This window comes from Schistocerca piceifrons, chromosome X (assembly GCF_021461385.2).
Source record: "Schistocerca piceifrons isolate TAMUIC-IGC-003096 chromosome X, iqSchPice1.1, whole genome shotgun sequence".
Lineage (NCBI taxonomy): Eukaryota > Metazoa > Arthropoda > Insecta > Orthoptera > Acrididae > Schistocerca > Schistocerca piceifrons.
In genome coordinates this window covers 783650189-783674137 of record NC_060149.1, presented here as the reverse complement: position 1 = coordinate 783674137, position 23949 = coordinate 783650189, and the positions used below count along the sequence as shown (strand labels likewise).

Sequence of the window (23949 nt, the reverse complement as noted above, 5' to 3'; positions counted from 1 at the left end):
TTCTCAGGAAAGGAGATTTAAACTTTCAAGATAAATACAGGGCTATAACAAATGATTGAAGCGATTTCATAAATTCACTGTAGCTCCATTCATTGACATACGGTCACGACACACTACAGATACGTAGAAAAACTCATAAAGTTTTGTTCGGCTGAAGCCGCGCTTCAGGTTTCTGCCGCCAGGTCGTGCTTGAAATGCACTCACATCAGTCAGTCATAACAGTGCAACGACACTTCAGGACGAAGTTCAACAAAGATCCACCAACTGCTAACTCCATTCGACGATGGTATGCGCAGTTTAAAGCTTCTGGATGCCTCTGTAAGGGGAAATCAACAAGTCGGCCAGCAGTGAGCGAAGAAACGCTTGAACGCGTGCAGGCAAGTTTCACGCGTAGCCCGCGGAAGTCGACGAATAAAGCAAACAGGGAGCTAAACTTACCACAGCCGACGGTTTGGAAAATCTTACGGAAAAGGCTAAAGCAGAAGCCTTACCGTTTACAATTGCTACAAGCCCTGACACCCGATGACAAAGTCAAACGCTTTGAATTTTCGGCGCGGTGGAGATCATGATCAGCAATTTATGTCATGACCTCCACGCTCTCCCGACTTAACCCCATGCGATTTCTTTCTGTGGGGTTATGTGAAAGATTCAGTGTTTAAACCTCCTCTACCAAGAAACGTGCCAGAACTGCGAGCTCGTATCAACGATGCTTTAGAACTCATTGATGGGAACAAGCTGCGCCGAGTGTGGGAGGAACTTGATTATCGGCTTGATGTCTGCCGAATCACTAAAGGGGCACATATCGAACATTTGTGAATGCCTAAAAAACTTTTTGAGTTTTTGTATGTGGGTGCAAAGCATTGTGAAAATATCTCAAATAATAAAGTTATTGTAGCGCTGTGAAATCGTTTCAATCATTTGTAATAACCCTGTATATGACAAAAAGACAATAAATGCAAAGGAAGTAAGCCTTTACCACGAAAAGAACGTGGCAAATCCATCACGTTTGGTAACTTTCGTCCCTTCTTTCTGTTGTTTAGCTCAGGAAGTTTCTTTTTATTAGTCTTGGATTTTAGTTCGTTATATGGTAAACTACAATAGAAATTTCTTACGCCTTAACCACAAAACTGTTTAAGTTCTTGAAAGTTTGGATATTTTTCATAAAGTATTGGCAGGAGCTCAGAAAACATACCCCCCGCACTAGTTATTTGCAAAACAATCGTGATTTACGTTTCAGAAAGTTTCATATTACAAAACACCATTATATGCTCTATCAGACTGCAAGAATTCACCAGGTCACTGCTGTTGATACTCAGGTTCGAAGTCTGGTTGCAGACCAATACAATTATCCAAAAGTACTCTTGTTCAGGCTCCATTGTAAGTAATGCTGGATTTGAGAACCTTATCTTTCTTCGCAACCAGATCTTCCCTGAGCTGTTGTGTCTCGAAAGAACACTTTGGTTTGTAACATGCTTTCAAAAAGGCCGTTCAATCTCGTATACTTTCTTTGTGAGCAGGAATGACTTTGTAAGGCTTTGGATTCATTGTTGCAGTTTCAGAAGCAGGAATCCCTGTCTTTTGGTAACTCTCCCAAAACTTTCTTTTTATCAGACCAAAGTTTTTATCACATTCCAGGGAATATTTTTTTGACACTAGCTAATCTCTTAATGGAATGAATGAGATTGTGAGGGTATATAAACACAGGATAGTTCTTACACTGTCCTGAGCAGGAACCACAGAATACTACAAGAACCCTAAGTTTTGGATCAAGGATTTCACTCACACAATAGTGTAAAAAAATCAGAATTCTAAAAACTTCTTTCGCTCCTTTATTCCCTAAATCTTGAGTGTAAGAATAAAATATTGGATAACTGTTAGATATTTGATGAATTTTGAAGCAATAAAATGATAATTCCGTGCAAAACAATGGAGATCTTTTGGCAGACAGGAATTTCACTAACGGTATCATTTCGGTTTATTCTTACAGCGTATTAATCTCTAGTATTGGAATCATCATGCCTAGTCCTTCTACGAGCAATTAATGTCACAGAAATTAATCCGGTTAAATCGGAAGATTTGTCATTCTGATCACCTGACAAATTAAATTTCTTCATACGAGGTTCACTTTCGTGGCGTTTGGTTTGTTCTGAACACTCAAACAAGGAGCATTTGCAGTCACTGCTTAACTCATGAGTCATTGCCCTAAGGATTCTACAAACGTTATCCATTCTGTCATAACATTTTCTCTTTTTAGTCGACTGATTAACAGACGGCTTCTCTCCTTCATCTTGTGATGATCCACACATCTTAAAGATTCTAAGAGGACCACACTACTGTCACACTTCACACTGAAAACTATTATTATAAGGAAATAACACAGGGTAAAAAACTCAACCAACCATGTTTTCAGCCGCAGTTCAACTGACCTAACGGATGTCTTGCAAATAGTTGAAGCAAACCTTGCACTTGCTCCACTCTCTCCGTGAGAAGATCTACACCACGAAGATGACGTGCTACAGACGCGAATTTAACGGACAGGAAGAAGATGCTGTGATATGCAAATGATTAGCTTTTCAGAGCATTCACACAAGGTTGGCGCCGGTGGCGACACCTACAACGTGCTGACATGAGCAAAGTTTGCAACCGATTTCTCATACACAAACAGCAGTTGACTGGCTTTACCTGGTGAAACGTTGTTGTGATGCCTCGTGTAAGGAGGATAAATGTGTACCATCACGTGTCCGACTTCGATAAAGGTCGGATTGTAGCCTGTCGCGATTGCGGTTTATCGTATCGCGACATTGCTGCTCGCGTTGGTCGAGATCCAATGACTGTTAACAGAATATGGAATCGGTGGGTTCAGGAGGGTTATACGGAATGCCGTGCTGGATCCCAACGGCCTCGTATCACTAGCAGTCGAGATGACAGGCATCTTATCCGCATGGCTGTAACGGATTGTGCAGCCACGTCTCGATCCCTGAGTCAACAAACGGGGACGTTTGCAAGACAACAACCATCTGTACGAACAGTTCGACGACGTTTGCAGCAGCATGAACTATCAGCTCGGAAACCATGGCTGCGGTTACCCTTGACACTGCATCACAGACAGGAGCGCCTGCAATGATGTACTCAACGACGAACCTGGGTGCACGAATGGCGAAACGTCATTTTTTTCGGATGAATCCAGGTTCTGTTTACAGCATCATGATGGTCGCATCCGTGTTTGGCGACATCGCGGTGAACGCACATTGGAAGCGTGTATTCGTCATCGCCATACTGGCGTATCACCTGGCGTGATGGTATGGGGTGCCATTGATTACACGTCTCGGTAACCTCTTGTACGCATTGACGGCACCTTGAACAGTGGAATTTACATTTCAGATGTGTTACGACCCGTGGCTCTACCCTTCAAAAAATGGTTCAAATGGCTCTGAGCACTATGGGACTTAACGTCTATGGTCATCAGTCCCCAAGAACTTAAAACTACTTAAACCTAACTAACCTAAGGACATCACACAACACCCAGCCATCACGAGGCAGAGAAAATCCCTGACCCCGCCGGGAATCGAACCCGGGAACCCGGGCGTGGGAAGCGAGAACGCTACCGCACGACCACGAGATGCGGGCCTCTCCCCTTCATTCGATCCCTGCGAAACCCTACATTTCAGCAGGACAATGCACGACCGTATGTTGCAGGTCCTGTACGGGCCTTTCTGGATACAGAAAATGTTCGACTGCTGCCCTGGCCAGCACATTCTCCAGATTTATCACCAATTGAAAACGTCTCGTCAATGGTGACCGAGCAACTGGGTCGTCACAATACGCCAGTCACTGCTCTTGATGAACTGTGGTATCGTGTTGAAGCTGCATGGACAGCTGTACCTGTACACGCCATTCAAGCTCTGTTTGACTCAATCCCCAGGCCTATCAAGGCCGTTATTACGGCCAGAGGTGGTTGTTCTGGGTACTGATTTCTCAGGATCTATGCACCCAAGTTGCGTGAAAATGTAAACACATGTCAGTTCTAGTATGATATAGTTGACCAATGAATACCCGTTTATCATCCGCATTTCTTCTTGGTGTAGCAATTTTAATGGCCAGCAGTGTACTTATAACATTCTTTCCGTTATCACTAAAAGTAAAACACTTTGTACCTTGGTATCTTGCCACGTTATTTGAAAGTAATTTTCACTGATTTGTATTACCGACGGCAGCTCGTCAGAATTTGCCATAAACTCATTTCCTACTTAAACGAACTTTCCACTTTTTTTTACGCTGTGTCTTGAAATTAATTGAAATTTGCTTTAATACTTGACTGTACATTATTACAGATTCTCAAAGAGCTGTAAGAAGGCGTCTTTCATCTTGTCTGACACTCCGCCATTTTTGGTGCATCTCCTGCACAAAGGCTACATAGCAACAGCTGTTCAAATTCCCAGCTTTGTTATTTACCCATGTCTAGGGACGCTGCTCGTGTTTGTTCCTGGACTCGCACATACCTATCGCCTAGCCACACTTGCTGCAGCGCTCCCTAGGAATGAGCCCACTAGCGTTGAACAATGCGGCGGAGCGGTAAATAATAAGGAAGAAGTGCGGTTGCAGCGTCTTCACACGAATGTGCATATACAAATAGCTAAAAAAATGTTATTACAAATTTTGGCTCTCACGTGAGTCTCAGGGGATGATTTCCACACTTGGTGCATTAGTACACTTCCACACCCACGCATTTGTTATAGTTTTGAATTAATTATTCACTCAGACATAAGTACAGTTTATTCTAGGGAACAAGAATTAGGCGATTATTATATTAAAATCAGTTTTTCACGACACAGTTCAATTTATTGGCGCTGTCCTTTTCTTTCACAAAATGAAATTATCACTGGTGAGACGGTTTGCAGTTTTACTTTAATAATAATTTGACTCCGATTCCACAATAGCAGTAATGTAGGCTGCTATAATCGAAAGTTATTCAATCAATTCGAACAGAACCACAAGTACCACTGTCCTCTTTGTTCTAACGGTTTTCGCGCGAAATCACAGTTCGCCACATGTTCAGATGGCTCTGAGCACTATGGGACTTAACTTCTGAGGTCATCAGTCCCCTAGAACTTAGAACTACTTAAACCTAACTAACCTAAGGACATCACACACATCCATGCCCAAGGCAGGATTCGAACCTGCGACCGTAGCGGTCGCGCGGTTCCAGACTGTAGCGCCTAGAACCGCTCGGCCACTCTGGCCGGCGCCACATGTTCACTTACGACGATGTATACCTCGTAAATCGCACTCACATAAATAATCGTAGCACTTCCAGTTCACCAAATATATGCTTCCACACTTGCACTTTGTTGAAATAAATCGGCGCGAAAAAGAATTCTCAAACGACAACATCGGGCACCCTCAAGTGGGGCTTGCTCCCCACCCACCCTCCGAAACGACTGACCAACGACTAACCAGTGGCCAAAATGGCCGCTCGCTTATATAGCTTCGGACGTCAACCCCTGGTTATTAATCTCACCAGTTAAGGTTACAAATTTTGATACATACATCCCTCCACAGAAATAAGTACACCATCGGAACCGCGCTAAAAAGTACACCTTATTCACTAGTTTACATTAATTTCTACGATTATTCTATCGCCCGTAAATCAAGTTTTAGTTTTTGCAAAGTATCGCCACTTAGCGCAAATTTGTTTGTTTACATCTGTGCTCCAAAGTTTTAACATAGAACTGCACATATCACCATTTTTATACGTAATCTACAGCGATCTCCACATTGCGCTGCCCAAAATCTTCATATCTATAATAATTAATTAATTATGGGCGATAAATGTTAATAATAACTTGCAAACAATGAAAACTATTGCAAGTATAGTATAACTTAACTAGTTTAAAATACGTGTGATGCCACCCAAAATATTATATAGTGCCGTTCTTTACGTCATGAATTTTCTATTGAATTTTATAAACAATTTCCCCTCAAATTTTGTTTATTGCTCTTTACAGGCTTAATTATTTATGAATCTTAACATATGACTACGGCAATCGATCCGCTATGACGAAACGTTTTAAATGAGTGCTCGCTCATCCCTGTGAGTTGTTATTTATTGTTTTTATTAGTCTTTCAGTATTCGTGATATTAACCGATTTTGAGGTTGCTATAACTTCTGCGACTCGTGACTTGGAATAAAGATCGATCTTTCAGAAGGTGCATATTGCTGACGACAATCCCCTGCCGCATCGTTCTTCGCCATAAGTTACACTGTTTTCGCGTAATGCGCGAAAAACCAAACAATGCCCCAAGCTGCAGGCCACGTGGTCGCTCTGCCGCGGAGACCGACCGTTGCAAATCTCGCGCGGACGCGCCAAGCGCTTCTGCGAATCGCGCACCGTGTAGCGCGCTCGCTCTGCACAAAGCAATCCTTGCATACTAGAAACATTCATCTAGTAACGGGGGTTTGTACCGTCACGACAATACAACAAATTCATCTTGTCTCCTACCAATACTGAGTGGTCAAACAGCTCGCTTACATAAGCATAATGTTACACTACGCTTGTCCGCTCTCTTCTGGAGTAATGCTGTGCGGTGTGGGATCCGCTTTAGGTAGGACTGACATAGGACATCGAAAAAGTTCAAAAGAGGGAACTAGTTTTTTATGAACGCTAAATAGGGGGGAGAGTATCAAGGACATGATACGCGAATTGGGGTGGCAAACAGTAAAACAAAGGCGTTTTTCACTACAGCACGACCTGCTCATGAAATATCTATCACAAACTTCCTCCTCAGAGTGCGAAAATATTTTGTTGGCGCCCAGCCACATACGGAGAAATGACAATCATAATAGTATAAGATAAATGAAAGCTCGCACAGAAAGATTTAAGTGTTCGTTTTTCCCCTGCGCTGTGCGAGTGTGGAATGGTAGAGAAATATCTTGAAGGTGGGCCGGCGAACCGTCTACCACGCACTTCATTGTGAATTGCAGAGTAATCATGCAGATGTAGATGTAGATGATAGTCATAGGCCAACGAAAAAAAAGTCATTAGACACTTAATCAGACATGATATTCTTCTACAAAACATTTTCGAAGGCAAGATCGTAGAGAACAACACGAGGGACTACCAGGACATCTTATGCAGAAAATATGATCCATGAGGTAAAATGAAGCCTACATGCAGGGAGGAAGCTGTGTCTGCAGAGACGAAGCTAACCTTTTGAAAAATGACGAAGATATGTTCTTGAGACCAAGAATATATGCGAAAGTTAAGTGTGACCTTTCATTAATACTGCTCTGAAATTTTTTGCCACACCATCAGCAAAGGCAACAGTTGGTTGAAAATGTACATTCTGCTGAATGTACATTCTGCAGAATGTACATTTTCAACCAGTTGATGGCTCATGACTTTTCTTCAAGCAACTGTGGTAGACACAAAACTCACTAGTTTTATTGTGTTAGACATCCACTTGGACATCGAAATTTCTATTAGTGTAGTTATTATTATAGTATTCGCGAAGAATATCAAGAAGTGCCGTCCAATATGGGAACAGACGCCTTTCGTATCCGACCACTTTGGTAAGAGTGGCTACTTATTTTTGCAGACGCCATCAACATGTAGAAAGACGCTGAGCCGGCCGCTGTGGACGAGCGGTTCTAGGCGCTTCAGTCCTGAACCGCGTTGCTGCTACCGTCGCAGGTTCGAATCCTGCCTCAGGCATAAGAAAATGGTTCAAATGGCTCTGAGCACTATGGGACTTAACAGCTGTGGTCATCAGTCCCCTAGAACTTAGAACTAATTAAACCTAACTAACCTAAGGACATCACACACATCCATGCCCGAGGCAGGATGCGAACCTGCGACCGTAGCAGTCGCGCGTTTCCGGACTGCGCGCCTAGAACCGCGAGACCACCGCGGCCAGCCCTCGGGCATAGATGTGTGTGATGTTCTTAGGTTAGTCAGGTTTAAGTAGTTCTAAGTCTAGGGGACTGATGACCTCAGATGTTAAGTCCCCTAGTCCTTAGAGTCATTTGAACCATTTTGAAAGACGCTGACCACATAGCTACTTTTTGCAGATCAGACGCGATGTGGATTTTTTTTTCTCCTTGGTGGGTTGCCTCTTGCGCTAGATCCACAGTACTCAGGCTTTTACTACCGTTAAGGTACCACTGTCAGCAGAAAATGACTCACTCGCCTTCTTTGCCGTTGAGGTTAATATCTTCAGCCTCCTCAGAAGCCATTTAGCCTCTTCACCTCATCTCCCACGTTTCTGACTGTTTTCCTATCTCCTCTTACGAAACGACGAGCTATTAAACTCAGACTGTCCCACACTGGTCATCTGGGTCATTGAATACTGAGACCCCCCCCCACGTCAAGGCTTAGTTGTTACATTGATTGATTTCAGAAAATGTCTACGATTTTGTAGACAGACAGATGGTACTCCTATCGCTGGAAGATGCAGGTATCGACAAATCCACAAGATAATTAGTCGAACTGACACTCACAGACACAACTTCAAAAGTTAAATTTCTAGGAGAAGTACCTGAATCCTTCAGAATTAACAAGATGTTAGGCTGGGCGATGGACACTCGCCGATTCTCTTCAATCTGGTCTTAGACAAGGCCATGAGAGAGTGGGATACAGAACTACAAGAGAAAAACATCGAAGGAATCCATCTAGGACAAGAAGAGGAATATTTGAAGACAAATGTCTCGCTTTTGCTTACGACACTGCAGTAATTTCTAAGAACGAAAGAGATACGTAGATAACGAAAGAAACACTTCACTAAATTGCAGCTAAAACCGGACTACAAGTACGATATGAGAAAACGGAATACATTGAAAATAACACAACAGAGAAAAATATATTCTAACACAACACAGAAACATCAAAAGGGTTGGTAAGTTTAAATATTTGGGAGAATGCATGCAGCCAAATCGGTTAGATAACTCCACAAGTAAAGAAAGATCGAAGAAGATTGAATTAGCATACAGACTCAGCCAAATTCGATATAATATAGATCAATATAATTACAAGCAAAAAGTAAACACTATTAATAGTAATTAAACCGGAAGCACTTTCCAGAGCTGAATGCCTCACTGAATAAAAGGCGTGAACAAGAAGAACTGGAAAAGAAAGAAAATAAAGCACTCAGAAATATTTTAGGACCACGAAACAACAAAGATAACAACTAGACGAAGAGGAGAAATGAAGATCTATACATAAAAATAGGAACAGACACAATAAGAAAGAGGAGATTAATGTTGATAGTCATATTTATAACATGAATGACAAAAGGCTAATGAAGAAAACTTTTAATTTCATTAGCAAGTTGAAAAACATCCCAGGATGGCTGAAAGAGACAATAAATGGCTTAAGAAAACTTAACGTCACAGAAGACACCCTACAGGGCAAGGAACGTTCCAGGCTACTGATTAATACTGCAATGTTTCCTGTCCAGCAACAACATTCACAACCTAGGAGGGTAATGCCAAATGAACAGAGGCAGGCCTTCAGCCAACACGTGATGAAGTTCTGAGAAGATAAGAAGATGAAGAAGATTGTACCTGTGGCTTAGGTTCTAAGCGGTCTATAATTAGCCAAATTCTGTAATAAAAAAGAATTAAATAAACCCTAGGTTTCTGTGGCATGTTAAATAATGAAATAACTGTGGGGGAGAGAGGGGAAGGTAGGTTGTGTCTATGTTACTCTCTTCCGTCTTCTTCGAAGCCGTCAACGATAAAACGTATTTTGAGAACCACTCTAAATTAGTACATTCAGGAACAATCCGGCTCGAATTTGTCCCAGTCAACTTTTGGGAACTTTAATCAGTTGTCGATATTAAAAGTCAGTATACCTTTCTATATCAGAACCACGTCCTTCACTCTAAATGCTATCAGAAGAAGAATCCTAAGCATATATTACTTCATAAGAACAATAACTTCATACTTTCTCAACCAGGTTACCATCCACCAAACTGGATCATACAGTTACGTTGGACTTCTCACACAGGCCTTCGGAGAGCTAGAGTCGGAAGACGGTGGCTTACCTCATCACCACCTACAAAGACATAAGGCTGAGCAGCTGCGTGAGGGCCACAATTATGTGGCTTATTTGAAGCAGTAATCTGACGAGGAGAACACGGAAAGTGCCATCACCTGATTCCCCAGAAACTTTGCTCAGTGGAATTGAATACTTGTCTCGGCTTATCCGCAGATACCCCACCGCTTCTGAGAAAAAGACAGTCAAAGTTTTCGAGGTAGCTTATGTTCCTTTCATCGCATACAAATTTAACCAAACCGGTGACACAATAGGTAGGGTTGTGGCTTAACGCTCCACGCCCCATGTAGGAACCTAATTAATAACTTTATTTTTGTTTTCCATTGATCCACCCATGTCCGTAGAAGATTACGTTTCCCAATGTATGCTGAAACAACGTCGTCCTTATTCGGCTACTAATTGTCTGTCCGGCGAATAAATTAAAAAAAAAATTAAAAAAATAATTATTTGAAATTGTTTTCGGTGAAATTCCTGTAGTGTATCGTGATCCATAATCAAATGCAGGAGCTAGTTTTCGGATAATAATCCTTTATGCGTGGTTTGCTACGAAATTATTGCCAAAACGTGAAATCTTCAGCATTGTTAACGACGTTTCTTTTCCAAGTGAAATTCAAATAAGTCAATGTCACTTTGGCGGAACCTACCTCTGCGCGATGTTTGTAGTGTTCGGAATTTCTAGATTTCCAATGCTTTTACAATCGGTATCAGCCAAGGAAACGCACCAGTATTCCTGAAGAATAAACGCAACAATGAATGATGAAATATGAGAATGTGAGAATTTAAAAGATTTTAACCCCTGAAAGTACAATACACACATATGTCTACTATGTAATAAATGTATTGCAGTGTGAGAGCAGTTGCAATATTACAATTAATGTAACGCCCTTGTATCTCCTAATTTAAAACGAAGAATTCGTGTAGTAATCTTGTACGGACATGTGTAGATAAACGAAAAAACTAATAAAATAAAAACAATAATCGGGTTTTGAACATGGACCGCAAAAGTGCCACCGTTCCGGGTGAGCTTCCTTCGTGCAAGAAGTTGTATAAATTACGGCGGAAATTTTGACCGTTGTTTTCTCGGAAACGGTCAAGCATCTACGGGTAAGACGAGACACGTGTTCCCTTATTTTGACCCCTCTTCCACTGAGCGAAGTTTCAGTGAAATTGGTTATGGCACTTGCCGTGTATTCCTCGTGAGTGGCCCATGTTTATATTTATTTCCTTCGTTACGATTGTGATATAGGCATCCATATTTCATTATTCTTTCGAAATTCTTCGCATGTGTTTTACGTCAAATTATAAAGGAGGAGGAGGAGGAGGATATTAGTGTTTAACGTCCCGTCGACAACGAGGTCATTAGAGACGGAGCGCAAGCTCGTGTTAGGGAAGGATGGGGAAGTAAATCGGCCGTGCCCTTTCAAAGGAACCATCCCGGCATTTGCCTGAAGCGATTTAAGGAAATCACGGAAAACCTAAATCAGGATGGCTGGAGACGGGATTGAACCGTCGTCCTCCCGAATGCGAGTCCAGTGTGCTAACCACTGCGCCACCTCGCTCGGTAATTATAAAGGAAATTATGATAATGATCCCTCACGGTAATGGGTTTGTTTTCACTCATATGTGATGAGAATTTAGGACGAAAATAGATATAGGCTGTTCAGAGGAGAGATTGGATCTTCGGTAAACAGTATGCGGTAAGTATGTGTATTTGACTGTAATAATACATACTAGTTTTATTTAAAAACATCATGCTACACAACTGAAAACTGCAACCAATTTATTACAGTAGAGTTTAATCGAACCTGAAACTATAGAATACCCTTCAGTAAGTTTTCCTATCCTTGGTTTGCATTAAGCCTTTAACAAGAAAATGTATTGGATCGTGATGTATAGCATAGTTAAAACGACTCCCATCCCCCACCCCATCTCTCTCTCTCTCTCTCTCTCTCTCTCTCTCTCTCTCTGTGTGTGTGTGTGTGTGTGTGTGTGTGTGTGTGTGTGAGAGAGAGAGAGAGAGAGAGAGAGAGAGAGAGAGAGAGAGAGAGGGAGAGATGGGGAATCGCTTCGATTCAGACAGAGTATGTATAATGGGTTCGGTGCCTTTTTTGTGTTTTATGTCCGTTTATTTAAGCGCAAATTTGCCAATAAATGATTTAGGTACCAGTAGTCATTATTCTTTGCTGGACGAAGGACATATTTAGAAAATCTTCATCTTAAGTGACCTGTTGCCAATTGAATATAAATTGAAATCCTTATGAGGCGAGAACTACTCTTGATAATTCGTACTTGCAGCAATTGTATTGATAGTTGAGACAGAAAACAATGAACATAATTTTAAATATACGATTTCTAAAATAGGTTAACGCTGTGATGAAAGCATTTAGCCTTTATACACTACAGCGACACAGCAACCAATACATACTAAGCTGTGAAACTCTTTCCGTCCACATCCTCATTTCGCTAAATAGCACGTGATCACAGGATGCGCTGTTGGGCGTTTTATTTTTTTCTGGGTGGTGTTTCGTTTCACTGTCGACCTTGTTTGGTGTACAGTTACCAGAAACTAGATATAGAGTTAGACTATTTAAAAACATTTCAGCGACACTGTCTCCGTGAGCGAAGTTTTCTTACAAGGAAACCTAGGTACATGTATTGTTCACAGGGTGCGAGACTACTTGCGCTCCCTCTAATCCAGCACGCAAAATGTCGAGAACAATATGCGTGCCTACGGCAACACTCCTCCAGAAACCCGTGTTTCATTACGGGCAAACGACTTCATAACGTTAGTTTCTTAGATGTGAAGAGTTCAGACAGTGTTAATAGAAACATGACTGCGAAGATCATTTCCAGTTTCATGGAATGAAGAAAATAATGTGAAACGAATCCACAGAAGTTGCAATACCACGCTCAATACTTTTATCGCTTTCAGCGTATTTAAAGAAAAACAGCACTGTCCACTCAAATGGCTATAAATTATTACGGACGTTATGTGAGTTAAAAGCACTGTGCCAGAGTAATGACTAACGGATCAATCAACTTAGTCAGATAGCAGTCGTTTTCACGAAGGTTTGGCCATACCAAAAAATTGCAGCTTTGTGTACTTCACTAGTTGCCGCTGGGCGCTCTCCGTGTAGTTCTCTCAGCGAGTACTAGATGGCAGGTCGTGAACGTATTGCCACGCCACCTATTCATCCTGCGGGCAGTTACGGGGCACGCGTACAAATCGAATAATGAACACGAGAAAGTGAACAGCCGTAATTCGCAAGTTTTATATTAATAATTCTGTTCCTTATCCCATGAAACAACAAAGTGATGTAGACTATTATAAGTTTAATGTATACCGAATTATCTGAACAGTCCCTGTAGCGCAGTGGATAGCGCGTTGGACTTCTAATCCAAAGGTCGTGGGTTCGATCCCCACCAGGGATGTCTACATTTTATAATTACATTATAGTGTTAGATTAACATTTTAAATGTGGGTAGTTCATATTCTGCTTAAATTAACTTAAATACGCCACGTATTTAGGAAGTAAAATTAATTTTTGTTTTCTTTTGACACTATTTCCTTATATGTTTCTTTATGTATGGTCAAGTCATTCAGTATGTATTATAGAACGGTGACTTGTATTTAGCGTGTTTTACAATATGTAGGAAGTTATCTTCTTAACTTTTACGTAGCTTTCCGTGTAAGATCGTTGCATATCCTGTAACCGCACATTGTGAAATAACGTTGTATACCAAAAAAATATCAATTTTCTGTTACAGTGGGAAAAATAATGAAAAGCATTAACAGAATATATTCTCTGACATACTGAAATAATACAATGTATTTATTTAATTAAATTTAACCAAGAAAGAGCTAGTTCTACAAAGGACAAGAAACAAGCAAGAAATGTTAAACAGAGGAAAAATAAATTGAACTGTTCACTCAGAAGGTAAATTCACATAAAATTTCATGTATTGTGCATCAAGATATTTACATATATCCACCAGGTCCCACATTTTGTTTACCGATAGAGGAAGAAGCTTTTTGTATAACAAAAGAAACCTCATAGCAGATATAAGCATGTTAACTTTATTTTCTCTTTCATTTTCAGCCAAGGCTGAATGGCATTGTGACTAAGACGCAGATACACAGGATCATCTGCAATGATATTCAACCATATAATTAGTCATATTCAAGTCGGGGGTCAGACTTCGTAAGTCCTTCAAGAACAATGACTGCAACAAAGTCATTCTGACTCACTTCCTTTGTAAAAGAAGGTGGACTTAAACAAGTTTCAGATACTTACATTCATAGGTAATCATGACATCCATTAATTTTCTTTTTCTCCTATTAATTCGAAAGTACGATCTTAACGCAGAAAGCTATGCCCCGAAACAATAAACTCATGATCTATTGTTATAAAATGTCTTGTCAAAACTAGGCAGTTGCACAAAAGTATCATTGGCCAGTGGTTTTGCTAAACCAACGGCCACCCCAAATAAAGTGTTCTAGTGTACAATTTTTGCGTTAGGATAATATATAACGTTCTTATATGTAACACTTTTGATTTAATTTGTTCACGCACGTTTTCATCAGCTGTAGAAATATAAGAATTTCCACTGTCCCTCCTACTTTTCTTGACATTTTGCTTCCAGTTTGGTGGATCTGTTTTTCTTTCTTATACTTTTATTTACCTATATAATATACTTTGGATTGAAAGTATCATCTGCCATGTCCGCCGCTTTCACTTATATACAACGTTCTTCTAGTTTGGTCAATTATAAAGCTACAAACAGCTCAACTTGTAAACAGAAAGGAAGATAGTTGCTATGGTAGCATGTCTCGTGTGTTTTACCAGTTTATTACAGTGAAACCTCAACATTGCCAAAAATGTGATACGCAACCTTCTTTGGGAGAGGTCTTCAAATAACCGAGGCATTTAATAGTTTGTGGAAGCAATCTGTAACTTCTGTGTATTACATCGCACGGTGTGACGGAAAAAATATTACAGCAGGACAACTCACTGATCGCGACATCTGAATGAGGGCAAAGTTAAACGCTTAAAACATTTTTTATACACGAGATTGCGTTCCATCAAGATCATTAGCATTGTGTACACTCTGTGCGATAGTTATTGTTATGCATGATGGAAAAATAAACGCCAGAACTTTAATGATGGAAAATACAAATTTGGCTAATTTATTTGTTTTTTTATCAGTCTTTTTATTCTTTCATCTGCTCTGCTAGTGTATGTTTTCCTTATTTGCAAATTATGCTACATGCTGGGCATGTGAACACAAACTCAACAATTTGGGAAGTATAGAATGTACATCCACAATGAACAACACATCGAAACATGTAGCAGGTAAACAGAAGTTTCCCAAGACAGCATTCGTGAACGGTCATACATTTAATTCGCTCGAATGACAGTCTAATGTTTTACCAAATGTCACACATAAATACAAAAGCACAAAATCTTTCTGCACAATTGTTGTCGCGAAAAGCAGAACACCCGAGTATGGCATTAACCGTGTCAGCAAAGTAATTTCTTTACGTTGGTAGAGAGATTCACCGTGAAATACCTCAAACATAAACAGTGATGAACGCTGGAAAGGTTCAATACACGCACTGATGTGCGACCATATGGTTCATACGTATTTTCAGAAACTAGTAGTAGTATTCATTTATTTATTCATCCAGAGATCATCTTACAACGATACAGTATTTTTCACCATAATACAATGAATATATAAATAGCTCAAAAATACATACACACAGAATACTGTAGCTCCTTGACAATCCGGCATGTCCGTGGAGCCGGCCAGAGTGGCCGAGCGGTTCTAGGCGCTTCGGTCTGGAACCGCGCGACCGTTACGGTCGCAGGTTCGAATCCTGCCTCGGGCGTGGATGTGTGTGATGTCCTTAGGTTAGTTAGGTTTAAGTAGTTCTAAGTTTTAGGGGAATGATGACCTCAGCTGTTAAGTCACATAGTGCTCAGAGCCATTTGAACCACTTTGTCCGTGGATCTGTCAATGCCAGATTATCAAACATGCCGGATTATCAAGGGCCTTTTTAGAAACCTGGTTTTGAAAGAGGGAAATATGCAAAATCTATAGTTTTATCTTACAAAAACTAATAACTGTTATTTATTAAACCATAGCCCGCTAATATTAAACACAGCAGGCGAGATTTTCGTACAAAAAATTAAGTGTATATTACTTTTCTATAACAAAAAATCTGAGTTAAAAGTCGAATACAGCACTGCTCTCTAGAAGCATTTTTAGAAAATTTAGTGTACAAAAATAATTTGTCGTACGTCAGTTGCATAATAAAATAAGCACAACTCATTTCAAAACATCAAGAGAAAGCTAATTAATAATGATGGTGGAGTTTACTTGGAACTAATGTCTTTAGGAATAGCACATGTATCTGATGACCTGGAATATGTCGGATTGATATCTAGCTCTGATGGTTTAGGTGGAATTTTCTTTTGAGCCCTCTGGAGCATTATACAAACGCTAACTTCTTTCTTGGTTTGAGCTCGTTTTTTAGAAAATTTATTTTCTATGATATACAGATTCTTAACTACAGAAGCGTTGTACTGTTGGCTCACTCTCAGCGAATTTCACAAAAATGATTCAGGCTTCTGAAGCTTCAATACAATAGATGTTAGTTGTAGGCGTTTATTTTTCCTCACTGTCAGTTTCTGGTGCGTCCTATGAGTTAAAACATTATGCAATATTACATCATTAGTTGGATCTTCTTCGACAGCTAAATTTCTGGCAATGTCGATCCATTCCTCAACTTCTTCTGCTGAAAATCCACTCAGTCCATAAGTGGATGCAGGATCCACCACTCGTACAGTTTCAGAGCAATCAGTTGTGAACCGAACGTGAAACAAAAACACGACAAAATTTCTAACGAGTGCCGGAATATTAGTACGACCGCATTATCGAGTACGGGATCGTCGCAGTCTTACTCTGTAAGCTTTTTTGAAGACAGCACAGGTGATTGACTGTGTCCTTGATGAAGGAACCATCCCAGCATTTGCCCGAAATAATTTAGGAAAACTATGGAAAACCGAAATCGATATGGCCGGACTTGATCTCAATATCTTTACCAACTGCCCTGCCTTATTAGTTTGGTCCTGATTGCACAATACATCAATACATTGTTCTTGTACGAAGGGAAGTCAATTATTATCCGCAAAGTAGTTATAAAATTTTATTGTAATCAAATAGGAAACTTATAAGAACATCATTTTTCGACATAGTCTCCTTGCGTTTCAACGCACGTGGTCCATCGTTGTACAAGCTTCCTGATGCCTTCATAAAAGAAGGTTCTCGGTTGAGCTGTGAGCCAGGAATGTACCACTTCTTTCACTGCTGCGTCCGAGGCAAATCGACGGCTCCTTAATGCCTGTTTGAGTGGACCAAACAAGTGATAGTTAGAAGGAGCAAGATCGGGAATATATGGAGGATGACCCAGTACTTCAAATTTGAGTTTCTGGAGCGTTTCGGTAGTGTGGGCAGCAGTATGCGGACGGGCATTGTCGTGCAACAACACAACACCTTTTGACAGCAATCCACGACGTTTGCTTCGAATTGCAGGCTTTAGCCTGGCAGTAAGCATCTCACTGTAACATACACTGTTTATTGTTATGCCCCTTTCCCCACAATGTTCCAGTACTCGACCCTGTGCGTCCCAAAAAACCGTAAGCATAAGTTTTCCTGCGGACGGCTGGGTCTTGAACTTTTTCTTGCACGGCGAATTTGGGTGTTTCCATTCCATACTCTGCCGGTTACTCTCCGGCTCGTAATGATGGATCCATGTTTCGTCACCAGTAATGATCCTGTCTAAGATGTTGTCCCCTTCATTACCATAGCGATCCAAATGTTTTTTCCACATGTCCAAGGGCGTTTGCTTATGCAACTGTGTGAGTTGTTTTGGGACCCATCTTACACTAACTTTATGAAGCCCAAGTCTGTTGTGGATGATCTCGTAGGCAGAACCGTGATTAATATGCACACGATGTGCCACTTCGTCAGTAGTTAATCGTCTGTCTAAGAGAATCATTTCACGTGAATGCTCAATGGTTTCTTCATTTTTGCCGGTAAACGGTCGTCCGGCTCCTTCGTCGTGCGCAACACTTGTGCGACCATTTCGGAATTTTTCAATCCATTCATAGACACTCCGTTGTGGCAAAACACTGTTCCCGTACTGTACCGAAAGTCTTCGATGAATTTGGGCCCCTGATACGGCTTCCGACCACAAAAAAAGGGATCACTGAATGTTGCTCTTCTTTGGTGCAAATAGACAGCAGAGCAACCATGTAAGGCGCTGCAGTCATGGACTGTGCGGCTGATCCCGGCGGAGGTTTTGAGTCCTCCCTCGGGCATGGGTGTGTGTGTTTGTCCTTAGGATAATTTAGGTTAAGTAGTGTGTAAGCTTAGGGACTGTTGACCATGGCAGTTAAGTCCCATAAGATTTCACACACATTTGAACTTTTTTTTTTTTTTTTTTTTTTTTTTTGAGCAGCCATGATGAACAGCGCGGCAGCGGTAACGAAACTAACCTAGCAGCTTGAAAACTGCAAAGATATAACAACAAATAAACAAAGCATGTGTCATCAACGTCAAACGACAGTACTACCAAAATAAACAAAAATATAACTAATAATTGACTTACCATCGCGTGTATATATATATATATATATATATATATATATATATATATATATATATATATATATATAGACTTGAACCATGGACCTATCCTTCCGCAGCTGCTCACGCTAACCACGGGACCACGGCGTTCCTGGGCTCGCATTTTCCTTGATTTGCCTGTCTTGCGTATGGACTACTCAGTTTGTATATTTTGCTTATTTTTTTCATAGTTTCACACAACTTCTTCCTGTTTTCTCGATTGATCTGTTTTCAGTTTTTCAAGGCCTATCCACTGTGCCAACTTATAACTAAATCTGAGGGGGGTGTGATGGGGAGGTTCCCTTGTGAGGGGTTCCCTGACTGTAATGCATAACATAGCCGATAGATGGCGAATGGTTTTAATTGTTGCCCACGCTGAAAGCGAAGATCTCAAGTCAGGCAATAAGACCACAGGTTCCGACTGGATCAAAATAGATTTAAGGTACTAGACGTCATACTCGTGTTCCCCTAATTCTTTTGAACAGTGTATACACGATGTAAACGGTAACTGTTTACACATAACACAGCAGTGTAGGTGAGGCCGAGACGAATAAATTGAAACAGAATAGTTGTGGTCTATCAGGCGGGAAATAGCCGACAAAGGCAACCTAAGGTACAGCACATGCGCGCCGCACCAGATATTAGATACATTCTTGCGCTTTCGAACTTCATTAGTCTGGCCTTCTAACTACGAAACTAAAGTGGTCGTAAGGCATAAGTTTAGATCGTAATTTAAAAGTTATTAGTGTTTGCATAACGTTTTCGAAAGTTTCTTTTCCTTTCATTACCCTAACGTGAACGTTTAAGTTAAAAAATTTAACAAAATAACTAAACTAGTGGCGTAAGAGGGCGAGTGGATATTGAAGATCTTGCGCTGCGCATAATTTAGGAGGCTTTTGTACGTCAAATTGAAGTTCGTCTCGACCTCCCTTACCTCACTGTGGTCATTTTACGCCCTGCATATTAAGAACATAATTGAACCACGTACACTATCTTAAGGAACATCTATGTTTATGATTCTTGTCAGACTATTGTTTTACTAAAAATTGTCATAAGCAGATGTATGGATTATCTCTAACTTTTGCACAATATTTTCCAGGTAATACTAGAACCACTCGTTTGTTATTCCTCTTACACCTACTGCTTCCAGATTGTGTAGTAGTATTTTATGGACAATGGTAGTAGTATGGAAAGGCCGGCAGGAACGCAATTCGTTACTGTGGATTGCATACATCCAGAGGCAAGAATACGTTCAGGGGCCTATCTATTGTTCTCTAGGTCCTTAACCTATTGTTCTGCTAAGGAGATTATGACCCTCTGGCGATAATCTATTCTTCCAAGAAACCTCCCACTCCCCACCCAATCCTCCCCCTCCCCCACCCTCACTGAGAACTCTCCTTGCTGATATAAGTATACTTCCAGGCCTGAGTTATTCGAATAGCCCCTCCTACTCTAGCAGTTTGACTGACTAATTAATTAAACCAATCAATTAATTAACCTCTCCCTCTTTGGGAAACCCTCAGCCCTCCCCTACCACTCCCCTGCCTGGATATTTACGGGATTGTTGGCCATTTGGCAGGAAATCGATTGCACTGTATCGAATATTCCTTAAACAGTTTCTGGTAGACAAGGCAATGTGTGGAATATTGTTTATTTAAAAAAATTATTTGACACAAGGTGGTGTATGGCATATTGTTCGTTTATTTCAAAAATTTGGCAGGAAATCGATTTCAGTGTATGGAATACTGTTTCAACAGTTCCCGGTAGACAAGTAATGTATGGAATATTATTTATTTAAACAATTTATCGAATACAAGGCAGTACAGGGGATTTGGTTTATTTATTTATTTAAAAAATTTGTTTAGCAATTGACTGCACTGTATTTAAACAATTTGAGGATGACAAAAACAGGACTAACGTCCTCGATCAGGCATCTCTTATAATCTTTGTCTGTGAGAGCCTTCAACACCCCATGGTTCACACCCTTAGCGTGCATCTGCGTGGGGTCTGCATCTGTGCAGTAGGTATACATTTTCAACATGAGCCCCACAAACTCCACAATCTGCAAACTATTTGCCCCATATTTAATCAGGCCAATTACCTTCTTGTTTTGTAGTGTTATTCCATTAGAATTAACGGTTTCATATCCAGAATTGTCGAGTTTTTCGTGAGTTTGCGCAATTATTTCTTGTGGAGCACAGCCTTTCACCCAGTAGACGAAACTGTTTCCATATAAATTAACTTGGGATCAAAGTTTGACTTTGCGAATTCTTAGTGGAATCGGTACATGTGGCGTTTGGAAAAGTCTCGAACACACATAGCGATATAGACAGGCTTCGTTAACTGCACTGAAATGCTGGCCATCTCTAAAGAGACTAGTACTTCACTAAAGATGTTGGTCCTCTTGAAATTTGGTCTGACGATGTAGCCTCTTGCGCCATTACGATCTCTTCCTCCACAGAGTAAACTAAAAGAATTTCATGATATGCTCTAACATTTTTCGAAAAACTGAATTACTCATTAATTAGTTAAAATCTGTTTCAAAGTCACACAAAGCAATAGCCATCGGCTCGGTGCTGTCATTAATGTGCCTCAGAACATTCTAATATGTTCCATCCCAAAACTAACACATTCTGGAAGTTTCTGCAGTGCGGAACGTGTCAATGTTGTTCCCCAGCGCTTTTAACAGCTTTGGGATGGAATCATTATATGGGATTAGGTGTCTGGACATAGCTACAAGTCCATATGCATATCACGCAAATCAGTGGCACATAAGATATTTGCGTCCACAATTAATCCCTCAATGGAATTCTCAGCTAGATCATGGATCTTTTCATTCAGTCTAGCGATTTCCTCTTTAGACATCCATCACAACCTTCCATACGCGACTTTGTTGTATGGTGTGCCTTTAGAGATTTTTACATCCATGTAAAAGACGTAAATAAATTCGTCAGATGACCTCTGTACCTCTTCACTCTCTGAACTGTTCTTCCCTTTGCTGCACCTGTATATGCCCTGCTCAAAGTCTTGCATGAATCTCAGTCAACAGTTCCATACTGACGTGTTGTTTTTAACATTGCATCTCATGACAGAGATGGTGCAGTGTAATACACACATCAAAAAAAGTTTTGCATTACCCCAGTTCCCAGAACTCCTGAGGATGGACGTTGACTGTGGATATTGTATCACAGACACAGTCCCTTTGACTCTTCAGAGATGTCACTGAACCCTTCAAAGATGTAAACAACCATTCACGAGCAGCACCTATTAGACATAGGGGGTCCGACAGCCGATCAGTTCCAGTCATTCCATCAGGAATGAGGTACATGGCTAGTGTTGTCTGTAGTTCATCCATGCGTAGACCCCTGTCCGATCTCGTCCGTATTGTTACTTTGTGCCAGGACGGGCTCTCAACAAGGGATGTGTCCAGGCGTCTCGGAGCGAACTAAAGCGATGTTGCTCGGATATGGAAGAGATGCAGAGAGACAGGAACTGTCGATGACATGCCTCGCTCAGGCCGCCCAAGGGCTACTACTGCAGTTGATGACCGCTACCTACGAATTATGGATCGGAGAAACCCTCACAACAACGCCACCATGTTGAATAATGCTTTTCATGCAGTCGTAGGACGTCATGTTACTACTCAAACTGTACGCAATAGGCTGCATGATACTCATCTTCACTCCTGACGTCCATGGCGAGGTCCATCTTTGCAACCACGACACTATGCAGCGCGGTACAGATGGGCCCAACAACATGCCGAATGGACTGCTCAGGATTTTGCATCAGGTTCTCTTCACCGATGAGTGTCGCATATGCCTTCAACCAGACAATCGTCGGAGACGTGTTTGGAGGCAACCCGGTCAGGCTGAAAGATTTAGACACACTGTCCAGCGAGTGCAGCAAGGTGGAGGTTCCCTGATGTTTTGGGGTGGCATTATGTGAGGCCGCCGTACGCCGCTGGTGGTCATGAAAGGCGCCGTAACGGCTCTATGGCACGCGAATTCCATCCTCCGACCGACAGTGCAGCTATACTACTGGCCATTAAAATTGCTACACCACGAAGATGACGTGCTACAGACGCGAAATTTAACCGACAGGAAGAAGATGCTGTGATATGCAAATGATTAGCTTTTCAGAGCATTCACACAAGGTTGGAGCCGGTGGCGACACCTACAACGTGCTGACATGAGGAAAGTTTCCAACCGATTTCTCATACACAAACAGCAGTTGACCGGCGTTGCCTGGTGAAACGTTGTTGTGATGCCTCGTGTAAGGAGGAGAAATGCGTACCATCACTTTTTAGACTTTGATAAAGGTCGGACTGTAGCCTATCCGGATTGTTGTTTATCGTTCCGCGACATTGCTGCTCGCGTTGGTCGAGATCCAATGACTGTTAGCAGAATATGGAATCGGGGGCTTCAGAAGGGTAATACGGAATGCCGTGCTGGATCCCAACGGCCTCGTATCACTAGCAGTCGAGATGACAATCATCTTATCCGCATGGATTGCTGTAACGGATCGTGCAGCCACGTCTCGATCCCTGAGTCAACAGATGGGGACGTTTGCAAGACAACAACCATCTGCACGAACAGTTCAACGACGTTTGCAGCAGCATGGACTATTAGCTCGGAGACCATGGCTGCGGTTACCCTTGACGCTGCATTACAGACAGGAGCGCCTGCGAGGGTGTACTCAACGATGAACCTGGGTGCATGAAAGGCAAAACGTCATTTTTTCGGATGAATCCAGGTTCTGTTTACAGCATCATGATGGTCGCATCCGTGTTTGGCGACATCGCGGTAAACGCACATTGGAAGCGTGTATTCGTCATCGCCATCCTGGCGTATCACCCAGCGTGATGATATGGGGTGCCATTGGTTACACGTCTCGGTCACCTCTTGTTCGCATTGACGGCACTTTGAACAGTGGATGTTACATTTCAGATGTGTTACGACCCGTGGCTCTACCCTTCATTCGATCCCTGCGAAACCCTATATTTCAGCAGGATAATGCACGACCGCATGTTGCAGGTTCTATACGGGCCTTTCTGGATACAGAAAATGTTCGACTGCTGCCCTGGCCAGCACATTCTCCAGATCTCTCACCAATTGAAAACGTCTGGTTAATGGTGGCCGAGCAACTGGCTCGTCACAATACGCCAGTCACTACTCTTGATGAACTGTGGTATCGTGTTGAAGCT

At 41.5% G+C, this 23949-nt stretch overlaps 1 non-coding gene across 1 annotated transcript; it reads left to right on the top strand.

Annotated features, from left to right (window-relative positions):
- Positions 1-13411: 13411 nt before the first annotated feature.
- Trnar-ucu lies at positions 13412-13484 on the top strand. Its single transcript has one exon. It is a non-coding gene; the product is annotated as a tRNA-Arg (tRNA).
- The last annotated feature ends 10465 nt before the right edge of the window (positions 13485-23949 follow it).